Source organism: Salminus brasiliensis, chromosome 9 (assembly GCF_030463535.1).
Source record: "Salminus brasiliensis chromosome 9, fSalBra1.hap2, whole genome shotgun sequence".
Classification (NCBI taxonomy): Eukaryota; Metazoa; Chordata; class Actinopteri; order Characiformes; family Bryconidae; genus Salminus; species Salminus brasiliensis.
In genome coordinates, this window is record NC_132886.1 from 16,913,231 (window position 1) to 16,936,373 (window position 23,143).

Sequence of the window (23,143 nt, forward strand, 5' to 3'; positions counted from 1 at the left end):
TCTTTGTTTCCGCCCTGGCCCTGCCCAGTCATTAGTCCTCACAAGTGTTCTTCATTGTAGCCGTGCCTCATTAGGGCCTGTGTTTATATAGTCCCTTTGGTCTTCTGTTGATGTACATTCACTGCCTTCATGTTTGGACCAGTCTGTCTCGTGTTTCTCGCCAGATTGATTTGTTCATGGCAGTTTGTGCTTCTTTGTTGCTACTCGTGTTTGTTTTGCTAGTTGTACTTTTATTTTGTCTTTTGCTCTCTCATTAAAAGAGTTACTCTGCAATAAGTCCAGCCACCGCCTCATCCCTGCCTGCCATCCACAATGAGACGTAATTAGACATCTTTATGTAAAAATTTTGATGCTCCATTTCAGTTAAAGGGTTCAAATGACACAAAACAGAGAGTAATGCCCTGAAGTGCAACCTATATGTTTTGAGAGAAGATGATATATAAATCATTTAAAATATTTTTTAAAAAGTAAGAGAAATGTTGTTTTTTTTTCATCATTATTACAATATTATTATTATTATTATTATTATTATTATTATTATTATTATTTGGGGCAGTGGTGGTTCAGTGGTTAGAGCATCTGGCTATTCATGACAAGGTTGTGGGTTTGATACCCAGGCAGACAAGCTGCCACTGTTCACCCTCCCTGCTCCCTGGGAGCCACAGCAATGCCTGCCCAGTGCTCCAGGCACGTGTGCTCACTGTCACTGTGTGTTTGATCATTGCACTGCACGGATGGGTTAAAGGCGGAGGAACAATTCAATTTGTGTTGGACACAAAAGGCCTCCGCCTTTAACCCATCCAAATATTCATGTCCAAAACATAAGCTGTATTTTCTTGTTGTTAAGTTATTTCAAATTTCCTTTTCCAGTTTGACTGAATACAAGATTGTGTGAATACAAGATTTAGCAGTCGTAATGTCTTGTGTGACCTAATGTTGTGTGTGTGTGTGTGTGTGTGTGTGTGTGTGTACATTAATCCAGCCCTGACTAAAGCCTGAGAATCAACACTACCAAGAACCACCTAGCCTGAGAAAAAGAGGCCATTTAACTAGCATGCAACATGACCAACAATGTATATCTTTGTTACACTTTGTGTTTAATTGCTATTAACTGCTGATAAAACTAGTGCACATAAGTACATCTGCCCAGAAGTACACTTCCCGTATTAGAATTGACAGCATTTCAGTAGCTGTGTCCATTTCAGTTAAAGTTTAGTTTGGTTCACAGCAGAGTTGCAAATTAGAAGAAAAAGCTTGAATAAATGAATGAAGAAACAGAACGAGGGCAGATGCTTCCAGACAGCTGTAGTGCATGACACAAGTATGCAAATAACGTCTTGCCATGCTTTGTAGTGTGTATAAAAATGCTGAGCAGGCCCAATTGACCTCAATTTTGGATCAAGACAGCAAGAGGAGAAAATCTAAGTGACTTTGAAAGATGTTGAAGATGGTTTATTATTGGGGCATGGATGGCAGGAACAGAAGGGGAACCCTTCCTCAGACTGAGAACGTCATTTAACTGTCAAGTAAAACACAATCCCATCCGCAACTACACCAGGATGGATGATATGATAAGGCTGCAGTGCAGAAACCCCTCATTACAGGCACTGATCTACAGAGTAGATGGGCGAGTGCATGTGAGGTTTATACCAAGAAAATGGAACAGACCTGAAAGCTTGACCCCTACATTGTGGGGACCCATTGGTTTTGTCATGCTTTGGGGGGGAAACCATGTTCTGCTGACATGGTTTAGGTCTAGAGTGAAGGGTCAGTACAAGGTACAAAGCTATGTTCTGGAAGGGACCACTCCCATCTGAGGAAAAGTGTCCCCATCCACAAGGTACAAGCGGTCACTGAATGGTTGGTTGGGTATGAAAGTGATGTAGTTCTCTGCTTGGCCTCTGCAGTCACCAGGTCTCAATCCAGTTATAGGACATCTTGTTGAGTGGTTTGTTAGACTGCGCTCTCCACCAGCATCTCAACAAAACACCAGCTGAGAGAATATTGTTTGGAAAAATTATATTCCATATGTCTTGTAAAATTGGTCTCAGTTGTTTTTTTGTTTTTTTGGGGGGGGAATACAAGATCATCAGTGTAAAGGTTCTGTTGTTTCCATTTTTATTTATTCTTCCTCCTTAGCTGTATGAAGTTGTCTGCCACATGTGTGAAAAGTGAAACGGGACCCCAGGCTGGCTGATTTGTTTGGTGATAGACACCGCACTGAACGCTCACTGAAGTTTGACTAAGTTTTGCCTGTTTTTCTAACTTGTTTTAATATAACAGCAGGCAGTGGTGGCTCAGCGGTTAGAGCTCCGGGCAGTCGATAACAGGTTTGTGGGTTCGATTCCCGGGCTCGGCAAGCTGCCACTGTTGGGCCCTTGAGCAAGACCCTTTACCCTCTTTGCTCCCTGGGCGCTGGAGTTGGCTGCCCACCACTCTGGGTGTGTGTGTGTGTACTCACTGCCCCTAACACATGTGTGTGTGTGAGTGTGTGTTCACTACCAGATGGGTTAAATGCGGAGGACACATTTCGCTGTACACTGTACAGTGACAAATACGTGCACCTTTACATAAATATCATCACGTCAACTGCAGCTTACATCTACAAGCCAGCATGCAGCCAGCCAGCATGCTGGCTATAAGCTAGACCTGAAGGACACAGAAATGTAATTTAACCTTATACTCAGAATGAAGTTTGCTATATACAAGCTAATTTCTCTATTACTTATTATTTTAGAGCCTATGTAGTTGTATGGGACTGTGAGGGCCATTCTAAAAGCTTCGGTCTATGTCTGTTCAGGTAGCCAGTGGTGATTCTGAGGTATGTTTGGATCCTGTAGCAGAAACCATTCTTTTTTTTTATTGTTAACAGATGGTTTGATATTTGTATCCTAGATTTGCTGGTATTTTAGGGAATGCACTTGTGCAATACTGCCAATGCTACTGGCAGCAACACATCCCAAAAGTATGATACATTCACCCCCATACTTTACAGTCCTCTATGTTTTGTATCTTACTGTAGCAAAGCATTGATTTGTGTGATGAGGTCGCAGGTGAAGTTTCCTTTTTTGGCTCTTCATTGACAATAGGAACTTAAGCTCAACATTTGCTGATTACTTTATAGAGAATTCTAAAATTGTTTAAAAAACATAAAGGGGAAAAAAGGAAAAATGTCAGTTAATAATGTGAATTTTTCTTTTATCTTTATCTAGTGTCTGTTCTTATCTGACCTCGGCCCTGACCCTGGTCTACAACTCTAAACAAATAAAATAGATGATGGGCAATCCAAAGCCACGCCTATATAAATATTGCCTTATCCATCAACCTAAGCTAAGTAAGCAAAGACTACTTATTTAGACCTAGAAGTCCCGTTGCTTACAGCTTTCTGCTGACCACTGGTGAAATGCCCTCAAGGAAGGTCTTCAGCTAGCTCTAAACAGTGTGTTATAGCATAGTACCCATTTTCACCTACTGTTGTCCTCTGTTTTCTTTGGTTCTGACACTACCCAACCCAGTGAAAAGTGCCATCAAAGTCTCATCTAGGATCTTTTTGTTTGTTTCTGTGTTTGTTTATTTATTGGATTTAAAATCACTGAATAAAACCACATAAACAAATTAGAGGTTTGTTCTTACAGTCTTCTTACCCTGAGATGCTTGTTAAATGTGGACTAGTAGAGGATTAATGGAAACTGTTTAGAGACTCCTGTGCCCAGACTATCCTACTTGAGTCACAAACGGGTTTTAGCGTTAGCACAATGAAAGCATTAATGAAAATATTGCCAAGATGGAATATAAATAAATGGTTGACAAACACTATTCTTTGAACGCATTAGCCAGCTTGTGTGTGTTGTACCCTCTGAATGAGGCTGATAACAGCATGTCACACAGCGTCAGAAACCACATAAGCAAGTCTATTTGAGGTGGCCTAACAGCTCAACAATGAGGCGAACGTGTGATGAGTTAGGCATGCAATTTGCATGATGCTAATTTGTCAGGTATAAGCTTCCATTACTTTTTAACAGAGACATTATAAATAGCAACTACCCACTAGATGGAAAATGAATGAGGACAGCTTGTGGTGCTCAACATAGCGGCTGTTCTATTCTATTCAGCTTGTTAAGATAAAAGCATGGAGCTAGTGATGAACTACTACTGCTGGCTTTCTGAAGTCAACTTTGACTACCAGTGAATGGTCAAGAAAATGGTCAACCAAGACCTAGCCTACCTAGAGCTGTTAACACTGGGATTAAGGCGTGCTTAATGGTTTAGCTGTGCTGCAGATCATTGTGATATGATATAAATGAATCAAATGGTTATGTATTTGTGGCCTTATGCATTTATCCACAGTTTAGATGCAGGTTGTCATGGCACTGTTTACTACCCTGCTAAAAACAATGCTCTGCTCTTGACCTGCATAAACTAGTTTCTACCAACATGACCAACCTGACAAGGCTAGCCCATCAAAATAACCGAGCTGGTCGACCAAAATGACCAGCTTGGCCAAACTACCTTTTTAACTTTTTTTTTTTTTTTTGCCCCCTGAATGACCAGCATTCAAATAACTTGACCATCAAAGACCAGCTTAAACCATCTAAAACCAGCTACCAGCAAAATCTTGAACTGATTTTTTTTAGCAGAGTAGTTGTTTTTTCTCTAACCCTATTTATCCCTCGGGTTGTTCTGTACTGGTTATTACTGATAGTTTGTAGCTCTGAAATACAAAGGAAGAGACAAGGCCAAACAGCAAGTGTACGGGAGCATTATGCTTTATTATGAGTGAAAAATATTTGCTGGGTGACAGGTTACTTAGCATTAGGACAAAATTATTCCACTTCCACTGGATTTGCCTCGGACGGAGGCACACAATTAAACACACTCATAATCACATGTAAAAATAATTAGGCAACAGTCTTAGTTACCATCGGCTAGCCAGCCTTTAATGTGGTTACTGCTGAAAGTAGCAGAGCTGCAGCTCGAGCAGCTACAGGATCAAGACAAATTATGGAGCAATTTATAAAAAAAACATTACTGTCGTCACAGGCCTTAGAAAATCAAGCTGAACTAACTAAGGCTTTCGCTTTTACGCATGAAATTTGCATTCCTGTTTTTTGCCGGACCACCTAGTGGGCCGCCCTAAAAGAAGCTATTTTGCTTACTCACTGACTGACTGACATACTGACGAACCTTGTTGAAACACACAAGCGCAAGAACTGTCCACAAGGCACATTTTCTTATACTTGACGGTCTGAGGGGCTACATTTTGCCACAAATTTAACAGGTACATTTGCTGCAGAGAGGAAATGTAAGCTGAGGTTGTGTTTCCTGGCTTGAAATGTTATTGTAAAGGGATGTGGTACGAAGACATACTATGGCTGTAAGGTGTTTCAAAGTCCATAGCAATAGCATGTTGACTCAACATCACAACTGTTGTGTTAGTAATTAGTGTGCCGGCCACTGGCCTCTCCCAGCATCACATTTGCTGTGTTAGCATTGCTACCGTGTTGGCACAAAGCGGCATTGGTCACAAGCCATGTTCATGAGGTCCTGAGCCCTTCACATCTAAAAAAATTAAGGCTCTGAGGACAAATTAAGGCTCTGAGGACAAGACTGGGGTCCTAATAGACTGGGTCAAATTAAATGGGTACATGAAACATAAGATACTGAGTAGAGCCTAAGGGTTAAAGTTTAGACACCTACTGAGTTCGCTACTTGAATAAACTCATACTACATAACATCCTGCCCAGTTAGGCCTTTGTCAAAACGCCCTGCTGTTTCATTCCACCATTAGTCAACCATGATGTGAAACACAAGGTTAAATCAGACTGAACAATTCTAAGCATCATCGAGTCTGATTTAGAGGCTGTTAATGAGTTGTGGCATAAGGTCTAAGACTACCCCTCGCAATTACTGGTTGTTGGTGTTTTGATTTATAAATAATGAGGTTATAATGCAAACTAGACCCCCTCAAATAAACATAACACCCCCAGCAACCTGCAATCCTGGTATTCCCCACTGCACTACTATGCGCAAACCAAGGAAACCGCATACTCAATGAGTCAATGCATTTTGACTGATTTGGTGTTGACTCTTCATCACTAACATGATATCTGGTCTTGTAAGAGGGGAAATAACTGCCCGGAGGTGTTGTCGGGATGGCCAACAAGTCCTGGCTTATCACTTTGGGGTCAACATTTTTTTTATTATTTTTATTTTATGTTTTTGAAACCTTACTTTAAGACATGCAATAATCAGGTAATAGGGTGTACACCAGGGGAGTGTGTTCGAGCGTGTGTATCTATTTTAATAATCCTCAATCATTATCCGTACTTGTCCGCTGATTGACTCTTACTGCATACCCTTTAGGGAACAATCGAGCTTCCTTGATCAGAGCCCAAAATAACATGCCGAGGGCCATCTGATGTACAGCTTGGCTAATAGAAGGAGCAGGGTAATTGAGGTTACAGCTAGATACTGTAACAGCACGGATCTAGGAACAGCTTTTGCTGTTAATTCTTAATTATTATAGGTAAAAATATCAACCTTCTCAGATGAGCAAAATAAAAGGCAGTCTAAAACATGTAATAACTTGCGCTAGGAGTAAACTGTGCAAAGTATTCCTTCCAACTTCTTGAGTACTGCAAGGGAGCCTTCATTAAACCCTATTTAGAGGCTGTTAATGAGCTGTGGCCTCTGGTGCTGTGGTTTTGGTGCTGCTATGGCAGAGCTGCTCGCTGTCGTCTAAGGCCGTCCCTCTGCAATTACTGGTTGTTGGTGTTTTGATTTGATGAATAATGGGGTTATAATGTGAAATGGACCCAAAGGCAGTTCTCTTACTTAACCTATAGGTCAGTCAGTGTCCATGTGACAGATGCTCTTTAAATAGCAAGCAATTTAAAATAATGCCAATGTGCTTTCACTGTGTGCTGCAGTTTGGTCTGGAGAAGACGGATTGCAGACAACCTGTGCTAAATTGACAAGCTGCATGCGCACAAACACATGCATATGGAAATGCAATTTCATGTGCACAAACATCATATTCATACATGCATACTACAGGCATGTATAATTGCTGGTCTCGCTGCTTTGTGCTGCCCCATGGCCAGCATGAAAGCTGTGCTCTCATTTGGTGAAATGGCGATGCTGTCCAACAGAGGGCACTGTGGCTACGTTTTTATCTCCAGGGAAAGCGTGAGGCATGTGTGCGGCCAGCCAGTCAGCCAATGGGGAGGGGTGTGATTAGCCAATGAATGGCTCTGCAGGGGCTTTTCGCCGCAGCACATTTTTACAAAGTGCTCCACTCTTTGACTCCTGCACTGATGTAGACGCTGACTGGACTGAACTTCTGCATGCAAGTGTGTGACCGGGGTTTCAAGTAGGTAATACTATTCAACTGGTAATACTCCACAGCAATTAGTGTGTACTTAAAATCCTAATGCACAGTTGCGTAAAGTGCATAAAAAGGCCTAAAGTGGCTGCGCAGCACTGCCACAGTGTGTTTTTCATTGGCACAGTCGTGTCTTATTGCAGCTCATCAATGCGGTTTCCTTTTCCCCAGGATAAGAAGGCTGTCATTCGAGGAGCTCCGTGTCTGTTTGGGCTGCATGTTCAGCAAGCAGAGAGGCAGCTCAGAGGTAAAGAGAGCGAGCGAGGGCGACGGGGGAGAATGAGAAGGGAGTGGAGCGAGAGGAGAGTGGAAGATGTAAAGAGAGAATGATGGGACAGAGAACAAGGTAGAAAAAGGGAGGTGCAACAGGGAATGATGCAGTAAGCCACAGCTTCAGATACCACTGATGAGGGACCAGAGATTTTGCCCCTAGCAGAAACCCTCACACTGTGCAAGATGTATACACACAGGCACACATGTTTTTATACAGTGTAATGACGTGAGGTCCTACATACCATACTATATTGACGCAGAAGCACCTGTAAGGATTATTGGTTCGGAAAGTGAAGGGCTCTTTTATTGTGAAGCAGGGCAGAACACCTCACTTGAGTCAATACATGAATTACCATCCAATTGGGTTGTGGGTTCGATTCCCGGGCTCGGCAAGCTGCCACTGTTGGGCCCTTGAGCAAGACCCTTTACCCTCTCTGCTCCCCGGGCGCTGGAGTTGGCTGCCCACCGCTCTGGGTGTGTGTGTGTACTCACTGCCCCTAACACATGTGTGTGTGTGTGAGTGTGTGTTCACTACCAGATGGGTTAAATGCGGAGGACACATTTCGCTGTACAGTGTACACTGTACAGTGACAAATACGTGCACCTTTACCTTTACCTTTACCTTTAATGACTCACTGAGCTCGGCTTACACAGACTTTGAGTACATGGTAACTGACCAAATGTCCATGTCTACGTGTCCACAGCAGTCATAATCAACGTGTATACACACACTTTTAGAAATGTAGTGCAGGTGTAACTCACCAAATAAACATAAAGCACCCACTGATCTGCAATCCTAGGATTGCCCACTTGCTGAACACTGAGGCCACATAGCCTCGTCCTGGCAAGCCATTAACAGTTCTTCTAAAGTCATTGAACTCATGGACGCACTGCTCACGCTGAAGTCTCAGTCTGCCCACCATCCTGTCCAAAACAAGGGTTGCAAGATGCCCGCTCATCGGCAGCAGGTGCCCCCAGTCTTTGCCAGGGACCTCCAGTATCTCCTGGCCTGCCACAGTCTTCTTTTCACAAAACCTGTCCAGAGTGAACCAGTCCCTGTAAACCACAAAAGTCTTCTTCTGTTGCCACAGTTCATGCACCGCCTCTCGTATAGTGCTAATATCGTCTTTTCTTGCTACAACTGCACTCTGTGCTTTCTCTGGTCTCCATCATCCACTGAAGAGGGTGCTGCTCGTGTGCATAGTCCACAGCCCTGAGGGATCTCCTGAACAACACTGATGCTGCGTGCGTGCACTGCCGGTTTCACCCCAGGAAAACTGCTATTCCCGTACCCTAGCAGAACACCCTACAAGTGGAGTTCCACTGCATGTCCCTGGTACTGCATGCTCAGCTCCTTCAGAGTCGCCAGCTTTCTCCACAGGCAACAAGGGCTACACTGCCAGAGCTCTGCTGCAAGCCACCGTGGACAGCTTTACTCGCTTCTGGTTTAAGCCCCACATTTCCTTCATGGGGGAGTATTTCCCTCAGCCAGAGTATTCACACATGGGCTTCTTAATTAATCTTCAAACTTTTGGGGTCTAGTAATAGTCCCACCTGTATCATATACTAATCTCTGCTTTAAGCCACACCCACTTTTATTACTTTTATTATTGTTACAGAAGATATTGGCTCTGTTAAGACCTGACACCACATAAAAAAAAAAAAACACTCAAAGTTAAATAGACCAATGACAACTCAACAAACTATTTATATTTTTCATTTCTGAATCCATATTGAGGATCTGTTGAATATGATTCCTCAAACTACCTTTAAAATATAAAGATTCCTTTTTGACACCTTTAAGAGGACCTTCAAAGCAATGTTCATTACTTGAAATACCTATTCACTTCACTGAGCAGTGCCATCATGGCTCCAAATTCAAAGTCTATGGAGATGGCAGGGTGTGTGACCTGGGGATATGACTGTGTGGTGTGTGACTGCTGTAATGTAGCAGTGCTGATTAGCTGCTAGTTCTGGTTTGTTGCAGCTCTAATCTTTAAGTATATGAGGGGCATGGGTCTATCTGTGGGTCTTTCGTGACTGAAGTTGTCTGCAAGCTGTCTGCAACATGAATTTATAACAGATTATAGTCAATATAGCTGTTGAGGTTGTACCTAGTTCTGTTTGTTAGCCAGCTAACTTTAAATTAATGTGATGAGTCAGCAGTCTGAAAGAATTTGTCATGCTTTTATATTTTGAATCAATCACATCAGTATTCAGGTTGTTCAGTAAATGAATGCCAGTAAAAAAGCACTGGGTTGACCATCAGCAAGATCTTTTAGTTTTCTAACCTGTAGATGGATAATGGAAACGCTTTGAGAGGCGGCAGCTCAGAAGCTCATTCAGGTGAGAAGATTTTCTCAATTCAAACGAATATTTGAACTGATTAATCTTAAAATTAATTTTCTGTTAATCTGATGAATACAAGTGTGTAATTCAACACAGGAGAGGAAAGAAAGCTGAAGGACACTATGGCTAAAGAACTAAGTCTTATTAAGTACCTGTATCTAGTCTGGGTATTTGCAAAAGACCTTTAGGACTGCAGACTGTCCATGATTGAGGACATAAACCTGCAGTGCCTTTGGTTATATGTCTTTTGAAAGTTGATGGACATCATTTAGGTCATATTATGTCATACACTGATCATCCGTAACATGTAATACCACCTATCTAATATTGTGTAGGACCCTCTTGTGTCACCACAACAGATCTGACTATTCGAGGCATGGACTCTACAAGACCTCTGAAAGCTTCATGTTGGATCTGTTGGCAGGTGGAAATGTCGGCAGCAGATTCTTTAAGTCCTGTAAGTTGTGAGTTGGGCTCTTGATGGGTCACATTAGTGGGTCATTGGTTTCTTGAAGCACTTTTGGTAGGTACTGAACACTGCATACCAGAAAAAAAACATAAGATCAGGGTGGCTCAGATTGTTATGCTTGACCATTTTTCTTACTTTTAACTTTTCACTTGCTGCCTAATTTATCCCAACCCTTTGACAGATGCCCCTGTAGATGCAGATAATCAATGTTTTTTACTTCACCTGTCAGTGATGTTAATGCAATTCCTGTCCCAGACACACGCTTACAAAACCCCTATAGTTTTTCACCCGTTTTTTTCTCTCAAACCGTTATGCTTAGAGCAAGAAGGGTCAAAGACCTGCACAAGCGCGCCATTAGCACGCCTATTTCACACGTAAATGTCAAACAAATTACTCTAGCCTTCATCACTTAAACAGTGCGATGATATGAGGCAGTCAAGCATGGAGGCTAAGCTACCTGATTTCATTCTGGAGCCGGTGAGCTGGACACCAAATTAAGGATCATCAGCCTTGAGTTGCGTATTCATGACAGGTATTGTCATGACTGATCACACCAAAAAAAACTGGTAAGGCATGAAAAATGAAGCACAGGGAATAAGGGAACTTTTATGCTTCCAAGTGCAGTCTTGTTTTAAAGGTACCACACAGGGTTTTTTTGAGCATAGCCATAAAAGAACCACTTTTGGTTCCCTAAATAGATATTTGAGAATGTAGAATGTAGAAGTTCAGAGAACCTTTGGATAAAAGTTCAAATTTACACACTCTCATTTACAAAAAGAGTTCTATAAAAAAAAAAAAAAAACATCTATTGAAAGAAAGATAGGGGGGTTCCTCTATGGCACTGCAAAAAGAACCCAACATCCACAATGGCTTGATGGAAGAACCATGTAAATATTTAAAGAACCTTCTCGTAATGTTCTGTATTTAATCAAAAGGATTCTTTCTAGACCCTTAATGTGGCAGTTCTTAAACCCTTAAGAAGTTTTTTTGCACTTGCACACTCATTTACAAAAAATACACTGTATGGGCAAAAGTATTGGGACACCTTATTCATTGTTTCTCCTGAAATTAAGAGTATCAAAGAGTTGATCTTGCTGTTGTTTATCCTGCTTTTTTGCATCTCTACTTTCCAGGAAAGGCTTTCTACTAGATTCTGGAGCATTGCTGTGAGAATTTGGTTGCATTAATTAACAAGAACATTAATGCACTAATCCATCACAACAGAATTAGATGAAGCACCATCTTTCCAGAGCACACAGTTCCACTGCTCCCCAACTCAATGCTGGAGGGCTTTTGTATTCCTTTAGACCACACCAGAAATTAGGAAAGGGGCCAACTGGTTCATGTTTATCTGCTCCAAAGACTCCTATTCTATTGGCAGTACTTCTCTACAGGGAATAGGTAAGCTGTACATGTGTGAGTGCATTTGTGTGCATCTGTGTTAGCAGTGTGTGCAACTTAAAGTAGCTAAATGCATTCATTACAAGACATCTCCACAAACATTTGGGCATATATATAGTTCTCTAAGGAACTTTTCATTGAAAGATTCTTAGGATAGCCAAAGTGGTTCTTTGATTGGAACTGATTTGATGACGCACCAACAACTATGCCATATTAAATCTGCCTTCATTTACGGCCACCCGATGGCTGGCATTGCTCTGTATTAACACAGAGAGTGTGAAGCCCTCCAATTCGGGCATGGCCAGTTGTATTCCAGTGAGCCCCCTGCTGTGTATGGCTGAGGCACTAATGAGATTCTGTTCTGCACTTGTAATATTACAGCTATGGAGTAAGTACAGCACTGTAACATGCGTGTTATATGTACTTGCTATGTGTTTGAATACCTCATGTGGAGTGTGGCAGCAATGGGCTCGTTATTACTCTTATATATTGATTCACTGGCCAGCACAAAAAGGCCTCCTCCTGTCATATCTCACTCATATACATTCAATCCAAGCTATCTCTAATGAGTATAACTGGTAAGGGAATCAGCTCCCACTGTGTCTCTCTCCCTCTCTCTCTCTCTGGTTTTGATATTCTTCTTATGTTCCTCTTTTGTTCTGCAGTCTCTCTCTCTGTCTCGCTCTCTCTCTGCTCTGGCACCTTTTTCTTTTTCCCTTCTCATGTTCCTGCTTTGCGGGCCAAAGCAGTGAAAGTATCACACCTCAGAGGGAATACACACTATCCACCTATCCTTACACAGAACCAGGGCCCTTTTAACAGACAGTTTTTTTTAAATCATTGGTGTTCTACACAACAATCAGGTAATTACATTATATTTGTATGATTATTAACTGTTAGTTCTTAGGTAAGCGTGTCTTGTTTCACTTTTTACTTCCAAATCATATTCCCATCACTCAGGCAAGGTGACTATCAAAGGCTTTCTTCATCAGTGACATATTTGCCATATTTTTATTTACAAAACTCTCAGTGGAGTGTTCATTTCTTCCTGATGGGGGATCAGAGAGACTGGCAATGTTCCATTCACTACTAGGCCTGAATGCTATCAGTTCAGTGCAGATTTTGGAGTTCTTTTCTTTTCGACTTCTGTGTTTTTGGGGTTGAGGAGGTGAAATCCTTGCATACGTTAGGGGTATGGCCTGGGTGGCAGCAGTGGGAGGAAACGAGCAGAGAGGAATTGGTGTTCAGAGTGGTTGTGAGATATTATGTAAAGAAGTATGTGTGAGAAGTGTAAAGTTTAGATTTATTGAGGTTATTTTTAATATGGCTTTTACCCATGTAAAGGTACTATACCATTGTTTTCACTAATAAAAAGAAACTCAAAAAACTGGTATCTCCATTTTTACCATTTTTTTTTCTATAATTGACCGTTTGAATCTGGCAAGTTTTTAACATTGTTTCAACATTGCATAATAAATGGACAAATGCACCCAAATGACTTGTAATAAAGCTTGTATTACACTGACTTTCATTGACAGTGAAGTTTTTTCTTGTTCTGTAAAGTTGCCATTTTAGAGATACAAGGATTTTTGCGTTACGTATGGCTGTAAGATTATTTTTATTTGCTAGATTTTGATTTACATTATATGTCCAAAAAAAAAAAAGAGATCTGCTTGTCATATTTATATTTGCTGTTTGGACATGCCATTATGGCATATTGGCTTCTGGAGTGGCTTTCCTCAAGGAGTATCTTTAAGAATTTGTGCCCTTTCAGTCAGTAGAGCATCAGTGAGGACAGACACTGATGATGGAAGAGAAGACCTGATCAACATTTCAGTTCAGTTCATCCTAGGGGTCTTCAGTGGGGTTGATATCAGGGCTCTGTGCAGGCCACTAGAGTTTTTTCATAGAGAACTTCTCAATCAGTTTTTTTGGTCCTTGCTTTGTGCACAGCGACACAGTCATGATGGAGCAGGAAAAGGTACAAAGTTGGAAGCTAATCATTGTGTAAAATGCCTTTGCGTGCGTTAGCACTAGCATTTGGAAGTTTTACTGGAACTAAGATATCGAGCCCAGACCATCACTCCTTCACCAAACTTCATTGTTGGCCTTTGGAAGTCTGGTAGGTAATGTTCTTCTGGCATCTGCCAAATCAGACTACCAGATAGTGATGCTTGATTCATCACTCCAGTGAACATGTCTCCAGTGGCAGCATGCCACTCATTTCATGAAGGTCGGATCGCACAGTTCTTGTGCTGATGTTGCTTCAAGAGGTAGTTTGGAACTATGCAGGCATGTGATGCAATGGAGGACTGTCAATTTGTTTAGCACTTGATGGCTACACTCTGAGTCTGCATGGTCTACCACTTCCTTGTTGAGCTGTTTTTGTTTTTAGGTACTTTCAGTTTACTATAATAGCACTTACAGTTGACCAGGGCAGATTTAGCATAACAGAAATGTCACAAACAGACTTGAGGCATTCTCTGTCAATATCACTGAGCTCTCAGTATGAGCCTTTCTACTTTCTACTTAGCCCATTCTTCTTCGTTTGCATGAGTTTATTCTTAATTGTGTATACCTGTTAAGACCCTGCATCCTCATATGGGAACATTACATTTCTGCTTCTTCATTTTTTCAAAGTTTGACCCTTTGGCCTCACTTGAGGACATAGTTTTTTGTAAAAACAACTTACTGTACAAATACTAAGTTTAGTTTTTATACTTGTTAGGTCCTATTGATCCCTTACAGGTCTCAGGAGGTTAATGTATCCCACTCCTTTATAGATGCCACTGCAGAAAATGATAATGAATATTTAGCACCACTGGTGAAGCAAAAATGTTATGGCTGATAGGTGTTTTGGGTATTTGTCAGTTATCAAATACCAAGGCCAAAAAGGGTAATTTGGAGAAGCATCATAGAAGAAGCTCCATTCCATCTTGAACCTCTTTGAAGGGCATTTTTTCTAATGCAAACAGAAACACACAGTATTAAGGTTCTTTACCAATAAAACATTGCTTTGTCCCACCCACCCCAAGAATAGAACAATCAGTAACTATTTAGCTAACTTTATTATTAAGGGTTTAGCAGAAAGAACATTTTTAGAACCATTTCAAAAGCTGAACATGAAGAAACCAGCTTGACTGCAGTTAGCAGCTGTGTAGTTTATGTATAGGCAGGTACACAGTAAGTGCTGGGCTCGGTAGAACTATTGTCTTTGGCACTCTCTTAGCTGAGAAGCCTGCCATTCTATCAGCTGCAGCTCTTTGCCTCAGTCTCAGTGTCCCTCCTCACTCTTGGTGAGTGTCGTTCTCTTCCTCAATGACACCTGCTGTCATCCCATAAATACTGCTGAATGGGCCATTGAGAGAGCTGGGCTGCCGAGAGCTTTGCTGTGGCGGATGGCGATGAGCTCGCATAAAGCAGACACCCGCGTTATTTATCTTGACTCTAAGAACTCTGGGAAATGAGATGTTTACCGCAAATGGGCCTCTCAACAGCCCCCGAACGCCTTTCAATATTGATTCAATGAGTTTGATTTGTAAATAAATACATCAATACTTTCTCAGTCAGGCTCGAGCAGGGTTTGGAGTTCAGATAAACATACTGCTGCTGCCGTGAAGGTAAAAGTAGACCAGTGTGTTGACAAATAAAGTTGAATATATTTAATTACTATGCCAGGCTCCTCTAAGGTTGGGTAAATCGTTTTTCCTTTTTAAATTGCTGCTGCTTGTATCATACAATTCTGTTAATTATACTTAAAAATAGCTTCTTTGCCATTGTAAAACATAAAGAACAATATAATCCTATCACATCACAAGACAAATATCCCTGTTATTGCCACAGTGGTGTTATATATACAATCTTGCACAAAAGGACAAACTACAAGTGAGAATAAGTTCACATCCTGTAAACGAAGCATAATTACTGTTTAATTGGTTAATTAAATTTGTTGCCAAAAATGTTTTTTTAATGTTGTACTTGTTATACTTGAACTAATAAAGAGAAATTGTGCTGGAATGTGCAGGAAAAATATATTTTTTCTGATGAGGGCCTGGCCACTTATTTCAGCCAAATGTCCCATTTTACCAGGGGTGCTTCAGATTACACAGCAATACAATTGAATTAACATTGCATTTAACCCATTTGTGGCAGTGAACACACACACATCCACAAACAAGTGATTAGGGCAATGGGCAATGGGCAGCCACATAGTCACCTGGGGAGTAATTCAGGGTTAGGTGCCTTGCTCAAGGGCACCTCAGTTATGGAGGCCAGTCCTGGGGAGCAAACCAGTGACCCTTATCATTAACATATTGTGAATATATCACGGATTGGCTCCTATGGTTTGGGATGCACCTGAACTGTGGATCATTCTGCATAGTTTAACCATAGAAATGTGGAATACACTTTTCCTGCTGCGGTTACTTTTTACATTAATAATTCCCTCAATCTGGAAGCAGAGCTGCAGTAAAACATAAACGGAGCACGTGGACAGAACAAGCTTCTCCTTAAATGGAAGAACATCTGTGGCAGTCTCGTCATTACCCTTGCTTTCGACTGTCCTCCATTACAGGTGCAAGTCTCTAACCGAACAGTTCAGCTCTGGCCATTCTTTATTGCTGAAAAATGACAGAAACAGCAAACCATGCAGCCATGTCTGCCTGCATGTGTGCCCGCTGACTACTCGCTGATAATTGATGACAGGTCGAGGGCACCACACTTGCTGTTTGCCATGATTTTTGATTACATGGCTCTGTGTTACTCTGATCCTGAATTATGAAGCCTAGAAAACCTGCACTGTAGGAGTCTGGTTCAGTTAATGAATTGGTTCCATGGATCTGCCTAATTATCCGATACCCAATCCAGCTATTGTTAGGATAGGATATTAATCCTGATCCTAGTATTGAATCTGTGCATCCCTGTTTGTTTTGTTTTGGTCATCTGAAAAGATATTTAAGCCTTGACGCATAAACCCAAGATCTGGGTTTTAGGATTCATTACACCAATAAAATCGCTGTACAACAAATAATCACACACAGTAACAAGTGAGAAGAATATTTTCTTGAAAATATGTGGTTTGTTTTCTTTAAGCTACCCAGAATAAAGCTTTGGTTGCAGATTTGTCATTGTTGTTCCCAGCCATCCCAAAGATCTGTCCAAATCCAGCAGCAGCAGCAGCAGCTCCTGATTTAACTTAACAAAGCACTGACTAACTCAACCACTACTTGTATGTAGGCTGCTTTATTTTCATCCCAACCTCAGTATTTTTCGGTGTAAATAAAAGCTCACTGCCCCATTAAATCACTTTTTAAGCATGCTGTTAGTTTGGTATCTAAAACTTTTGCACAGAATCATGCTTGAAAGTTCAGACCAGGTTTTCCTTTCTTTCATAAAGTTAGCATTTCCCAGATTCTGGGCCTTCTTATGACAGCAGCAATACATAGCAGGCCTAATGAATGCCAATATTGTGTTAATAAAGAGTATTTTATGTCAGGAGTGGCAGTAGGCTGGGGTTTTGTTGCTTGTACATTAAAGACATCTCATTTAAATATTGCCAGCGGTTGCCAGCTTGCTGGTGTGAAGCACCTGTGAATCACCTCTGTTTCGACATAACCGCTGTGATGGGTGGTGGGGGTGCCGGGCAGCAGTACTGACACTCTAAAAAGGTCATATCCTGTTTTATAGGCTGACTCTTTAGCTCTTTAATACACACTTGTGTGCATTACCGCTGTCATCCCTGTCGCCTCTTTCCCTAGGAAGAGGATCTATGAAAGAGCAAGAGTAGAATCCATTTCAAATTTTAATTAGCTGCCTTTGTGTCTCGCACAGACACACATTCAGAGCGACGTTATCCCCTCAAAGCTTTAATTACCAACCGCTTCTTGGTTTCAAAACATCAAAAGGATGTGGTGAGAGTGAGTGAGTGAATGAGTGGAAAGGAGTGTGTGTGTGTGTGTGCTAGAATCATAGAAATGGGGAGAGAGAGAGAGAGAGAGAGAGAGACGGAGTGTGAGTGAGTGTGCATATAGGTTAAAACACACTGATGCGAGTCCACGCCTTCTGAATGTCAAATGATTGTGATAGTTTTGACGTCACCCCTACATGGTGGAGACACAGGGGGGCCTTACAAATCACTGCAAATCTTTTGCCTGTTTGATGTCCTTTCTCCTGGAACCTCTCGTGGATAATTGCCCCGCATGAAGTCAGAGTGAGACGGAATAGAGAGGAATGAACATACATTAGTGGATTAACGGCTAAGCTGGCTGTAGTGCTGCACATTTAAACCAGATGAACACACATTTGGCTCAACTGAGCCTAGCATACCAACACATCCATCTGTCTTCCTTTATTCTCGTTAAACGTGGCTGTCTCAAAGAAAAAGAAGGGGGGTGGGGGTGATAATGGCACCGAAGGGATGCAGCTTTTTTTTTTTTTTTTTTTTTTTGGCCCTCAGATGGGAGCGACTTACATAGCTTAGTGCTTTATTAGCTACCTAGCGGCCTATTTCCGCATCAGAGATTTGAGGTATAAGCTCGCATCAAATGCGCAGTATCAAACCTACAACTGGGATTAGCAACAGCAAGCCTTTTCTCAGGTAGTCTTAGACACTCTGTTGAACTAAGATAAAGGCTCAAGGAGGAGGCTGACCATGTTCATCTAATACAGTTTCATTAGCGCCGGAGAGTTTAGTGCTGTTTTGAAAAGATTCAGTTTGAGTGTTTTTAGCAATCTTTATCTGTCCTTGATTGTTAGATAATTCCGAAGCACATTACTATAAAACAATAGACACAAGTGATTGCAAAAATGGTGTCTTGGCTAATGAAATCACCTTAAATCTACTATCTAAATATGTAATGTAGTTATACCTTTTTTAAGCAGAAAGAATTGTGAATTGTTTTGTAACCATGTCATTCAACATAGAACCACAGGGTTCTATTTTAGGGCCTATGAAACTGATGTTAATGATAACAGTAATGTAGTAATTAAAGTGAAGAAGTGTGGGCTACATGGGTCTATGGGGTTAATATTACTCGAGATATTAAATGTACCTATAATGAAATCAGTTTAACTTAACTTAATTAGATAATTGTATAGGAGTAGCTTGAATTATTCAATTATTGATTTTTATATTTACAATGTAATATTTTTCTTTTTTCAGTGCAGGTGTTAGCATCATTCAGTAATACACTCATTTAGAACCATATACAATATGTTTTCCTACCATTACAAACCATGTAAAGAATATTATAGGCAATAGCTTCAACCCTAGTTGAAGAACTCTTGAACATCTTTTTTTTAAGAATGCTTTTGAGGAATCGTGGTACTATAGCAGATGATATGAGTAATTGGTTGTAATATCTCCTCGTTCATAAGGATTGTCTTGAAACCATGCATATCCTTAAGCTTAAGTTAGAGGGATTTAGCAGAAGTAGATGCTTTTCATTTTCTTGCCAATCTGTCCTTGGTCTTTATGACTGCTGTGGATTCTCACTGAGATCAGGTTGAAAGAAATAGGCCTTTTTTAAGAAACCCAGTAATGGCTGTAACGTGTTGAGAGGTGCACAATCCAAATTTACACATTCAATTAGAGCTGTTTGAAAACAGAGTGTGAGGGGATGTGAAAAGGAGATTTGACAGAAGAAAATTTGAATTACTTCCAGGAGAAAAGTGCTCAACGCAACCATTTCACAACTGATCAATATTATGCCTGATGAACAATACTGTTCATTATTGGTAATCGATGTAGAATCTGTTAGCTACAAAGCCTTCAGAGACTGATCTAGTGGAGTTTTGAATACAGCCCAGACTTGCATTACTTGCTTTTTTTTTTTTTTGGCTGGGTTTTGTCAGCTACAGTCACAATTTTTAGCACACAACTTCTGATGGTCCCCAAGACATATCTGTAGGTTTACAGACTATCTTACTGGTCACAATGTCATTTAGTCACATTTTTTTTCCCCTTTTAAAACCGAGCTTAAAAGTTCTTTCTCCCATTCCACTTGCTCCTTAAATTAAATTGTGGAGGAAGTGTGCCTTTTGACCTGAGCAGTGAGGGTATTGGGTAATTAGTGCTTGGTGCCGCCTGGCTTGGCTCCACAGCTGTGGCTGGAGACAGTGTGTTCATTAAGACATTTCTCACTGACCTGGGGCCAGCACATAACCTTCAGCACCCTTAATCCTCCAATCAGGCGGTCTCTCCAGATCAGGGCCTGTTCACTAGCTTCACAAAGAGACCTGCTCCCACCTGCAGGCCATAGATCCTTAGTTCTCCCATCAATGCTTTCAATCAGGAATCAGACTGGGAGGCTTTTTTTCCAAGGTTCCAGGGAACAAAGTTTCCACTGAGCTGAAAAAAAAAGAATTAAAGGAGCCAAGAAAGTATACTGATTGAAAAAAAAAAGGACCAGGACTTCCCAGGTAATGCTGAACCTCCTTTCGGGCTGTTTCGGTATGTTCATTGCTCATTGTTTACATTCATCAAAAATCAATGGGCTTGCATGATTAAGACCGATTACAATTAGTGTCTGAGATTTTCCCTTTGCTGTATTGGTTGGTTTGTAATTACAGTTAGCCTCCAGTGGATTGTTAAGGTGTGATATTAACGGCATTCCTCAACAACAGCAAAGTATTGGCATTGGAGATTGTTGTCTTATAAAGAAACACCATTGATTGGTCATGGAGGTCCCTGATGGCCAAAAAAAAAAAAAAAGAAAAAGAAGTGTGGTGACCATTCCTAGTTGTAATGTAGTTTATGCACCTTTGAGCTGTTTCATAAAGGAGGGCTTAATTGACATGCACCACTATGATTACAATCGATACACACTGTGGGCAACAGAGAATTGAGAAACCTTTGTGTTGTAAAGATTTTCTCACTGCCTCCTCCAGTGTATGGATGACTTTAGTAGGGCTTAGCTTGTATCCACATCACAGTTTCGAGAGGGTAAGGGATCTGAACTGAGTGCATTTATGAAGAGGAAAAAAAATTAGTAGACTGGGGAAAAATGGGCAGTTAGGGGTCTGAAAGAGTCGGGACCCATGCCAAGTCTTTGAACTTCATTCCAAGTTTGACTTGGCTGGAGTTGGGGTCAGCGCTCAGGATGTGCTTGGATACCCTCTTCTAAACCCTGATCCCACAAGTCCCTGCCGCTTTCCACCACAAGCCTAACATTCCCCCCCCCCTACTGATTTGTTTCAATTAATCTTTTATCGCATAAGCCGGTCAGCCGTCCTCCCCTGCCAAACATGGAATTGTGCGTCATGCTCAGAAAAATCAGAATGGGGGGGACTGTGGGCTTCTAGTGCATTGTTCTTCTCTGTTTTGGAACCTGGGTTGATCTGACAGCGTTTGCCAAGCCGCAGCTTGGGGAGAGAAGCATGTGACGCCTGCTATCTGCACCTCTTATGGAGGAATTAGCCACAGTCATGGAGAGGATGTTTGAGAGCAGCTCTGTTGTGCTGTGGATGGAGGGATGTGGATCTCAAAGGCTTTCAGATGTCCTCCTCCTCAATGTCAGGGTAAGGGAACAACAGACTGGATTAACAAAATTCTATTTTTTTTACATGGTGTGCACACATTATTTTTTTTCAAGAACGACAAAATAGACAATATATAATAGATTACTGTGTCTGGTAGGGTTAGATATAGACTGAACGTCTAGCATTCAGATGCAGTGAAGCATAGGATGATCCTTGCCATGTATATCTTCCTAGAACATCATGCCATTTTACATTCAGTCAGGCTGTATTTAACACTGTGGTGTCCATGCCTGAACTGCTAAGTTTCTTTTCAAAGGGCAAGGCAGTGCATTTCCCAGCAAACCCCACTGACCTTCTACCACAAGCAGCTCTCTTTCTTTTTCTACAAGATTTTTACTGTAGGGAACTCACGTTACCCTCTAAATAACCCAGTCACGTGCCTACATAGCACCACAACTCTAACAAAATGCTCGTCCAGCCCTCCTTCCTGTAGCCAGTGTTCAGACAAACCCCGCTGTCTTCTACCAAGCCTCCTCCTCGCCCTCGCCAAAGTTACTGCAGGATATACCTTTCAATTCTAGCCACTGTCTAGATGAGGCTCATAGGGAGTGAAGGTTGTGAAGCAGGGTTAGGCAGCATGAAAAGGGGGTTTAGGCTTCTGTTCGCTCACAGTGGTCCCCCCTCGTTAGCCATTTCCCTCGTCAGACAATGGCATGATTAAACATGACAGGACAGTCTTTTTCAGCCATGTTCTGGCGAAAAATTCAGTGTAGTGGAAAAGTGGAATATTCGATTAGGTAACTTTTTTTTGGAGAGAGCTGGCTTTTTTTAGGGCATTTATAATGCTTGAACAAATAGAAAATGGTAAGAACTCTGATGTAAAAAGGTACTTTATGAACAATTAATTCAGCTGTATGTTTCTCATGTCACAGTTCACCTCATCCGCAACTAACATTACTCAAGATCCAGCAATTTTGGGATTGTACATATGCATGGTGCTTTGTATCTTGGGGAAAATCAGTTCCGCTCTTAAGACTAGGTAAGCCTACGTTTGGTGAACCATCATTGAAAGCATAGCATTTGTAATGACACATGTCTGCAGTTCAAGATGTATCTTTACTTCATGGTCAGGGTGACAAATGAACATTTTAGGCAGTTGGACTCTCCCATACTGATCTGCTGCACGTCATCTAATTAAACCAGTCTAATTACACTGTTTGCAATGAAACCTGCAGTTGATCAGTGTTCTTTAAGCACTGACAATACCCACAATATTCTCAGAAAAGTATTACAATAAATTGATCCGGATTTTGATATTGTTATATTGCCCACCTCAACTCCCACCCCATGCATGAGACTCTGGCAGCACTGGGCAGCTCCTTTAGCGACAGGCTGCTTCACCCCAAGTGTGTGAAGGAGCGGTATCGCAGGTCCTTCCTTCCTGCTGCCGTCAGACTACACAACCAACACTGCTCCCAGAGGACAACATACACACACACTTAACTACACACACATGTTCATGTTCAGGGAATACTATGTGCAATATCCCCCCCCCCCCCCATGTGCAATTAAGAGTCTTTTGCTGTAAATAATATTTGTTTATTGCTTTTTTAATTCTTATTTATATTGTGTACATAGTGTAAATTATTTATCTAAATTTTTGTAACTGAGTGTCCTGCTATCCCTTTCTGCTGTCACACTGTGAATTTCCCCACTGCGGGACTAATAAAGGACAATCTTATCTTATCTCTTAACCTAGGACTGAGTGAAAGCAACTCTCTTAGGCAATA

The 23,143-nt window shown here is 41.3% G+C and overlaps 1 long non-coding RNA gene across 2 annotated transcripts in view; it reads left to right on the plus strand.

Moving 5' to 3' along the window:
- Window positions 1-21,255: 21,255 nt before the first annotated feature.
- LOC140561565 (uncharacterized) overlaps window positions 21,256-23,143 on the plus strand; it is a 102,357-nt gene continuing 100,469 nt past the window's right edge. For both annotated transcript variants that reach the window (XR_011980078.1, XR_011980077.1), the window contains exon 1: window positions 21,256-21,392. This is a non-coding gene — a long non-coding RNA (uncharacterized lncRNA). The remainder of the gene's footprint in view (window positions 21,393-23,143) is intronic.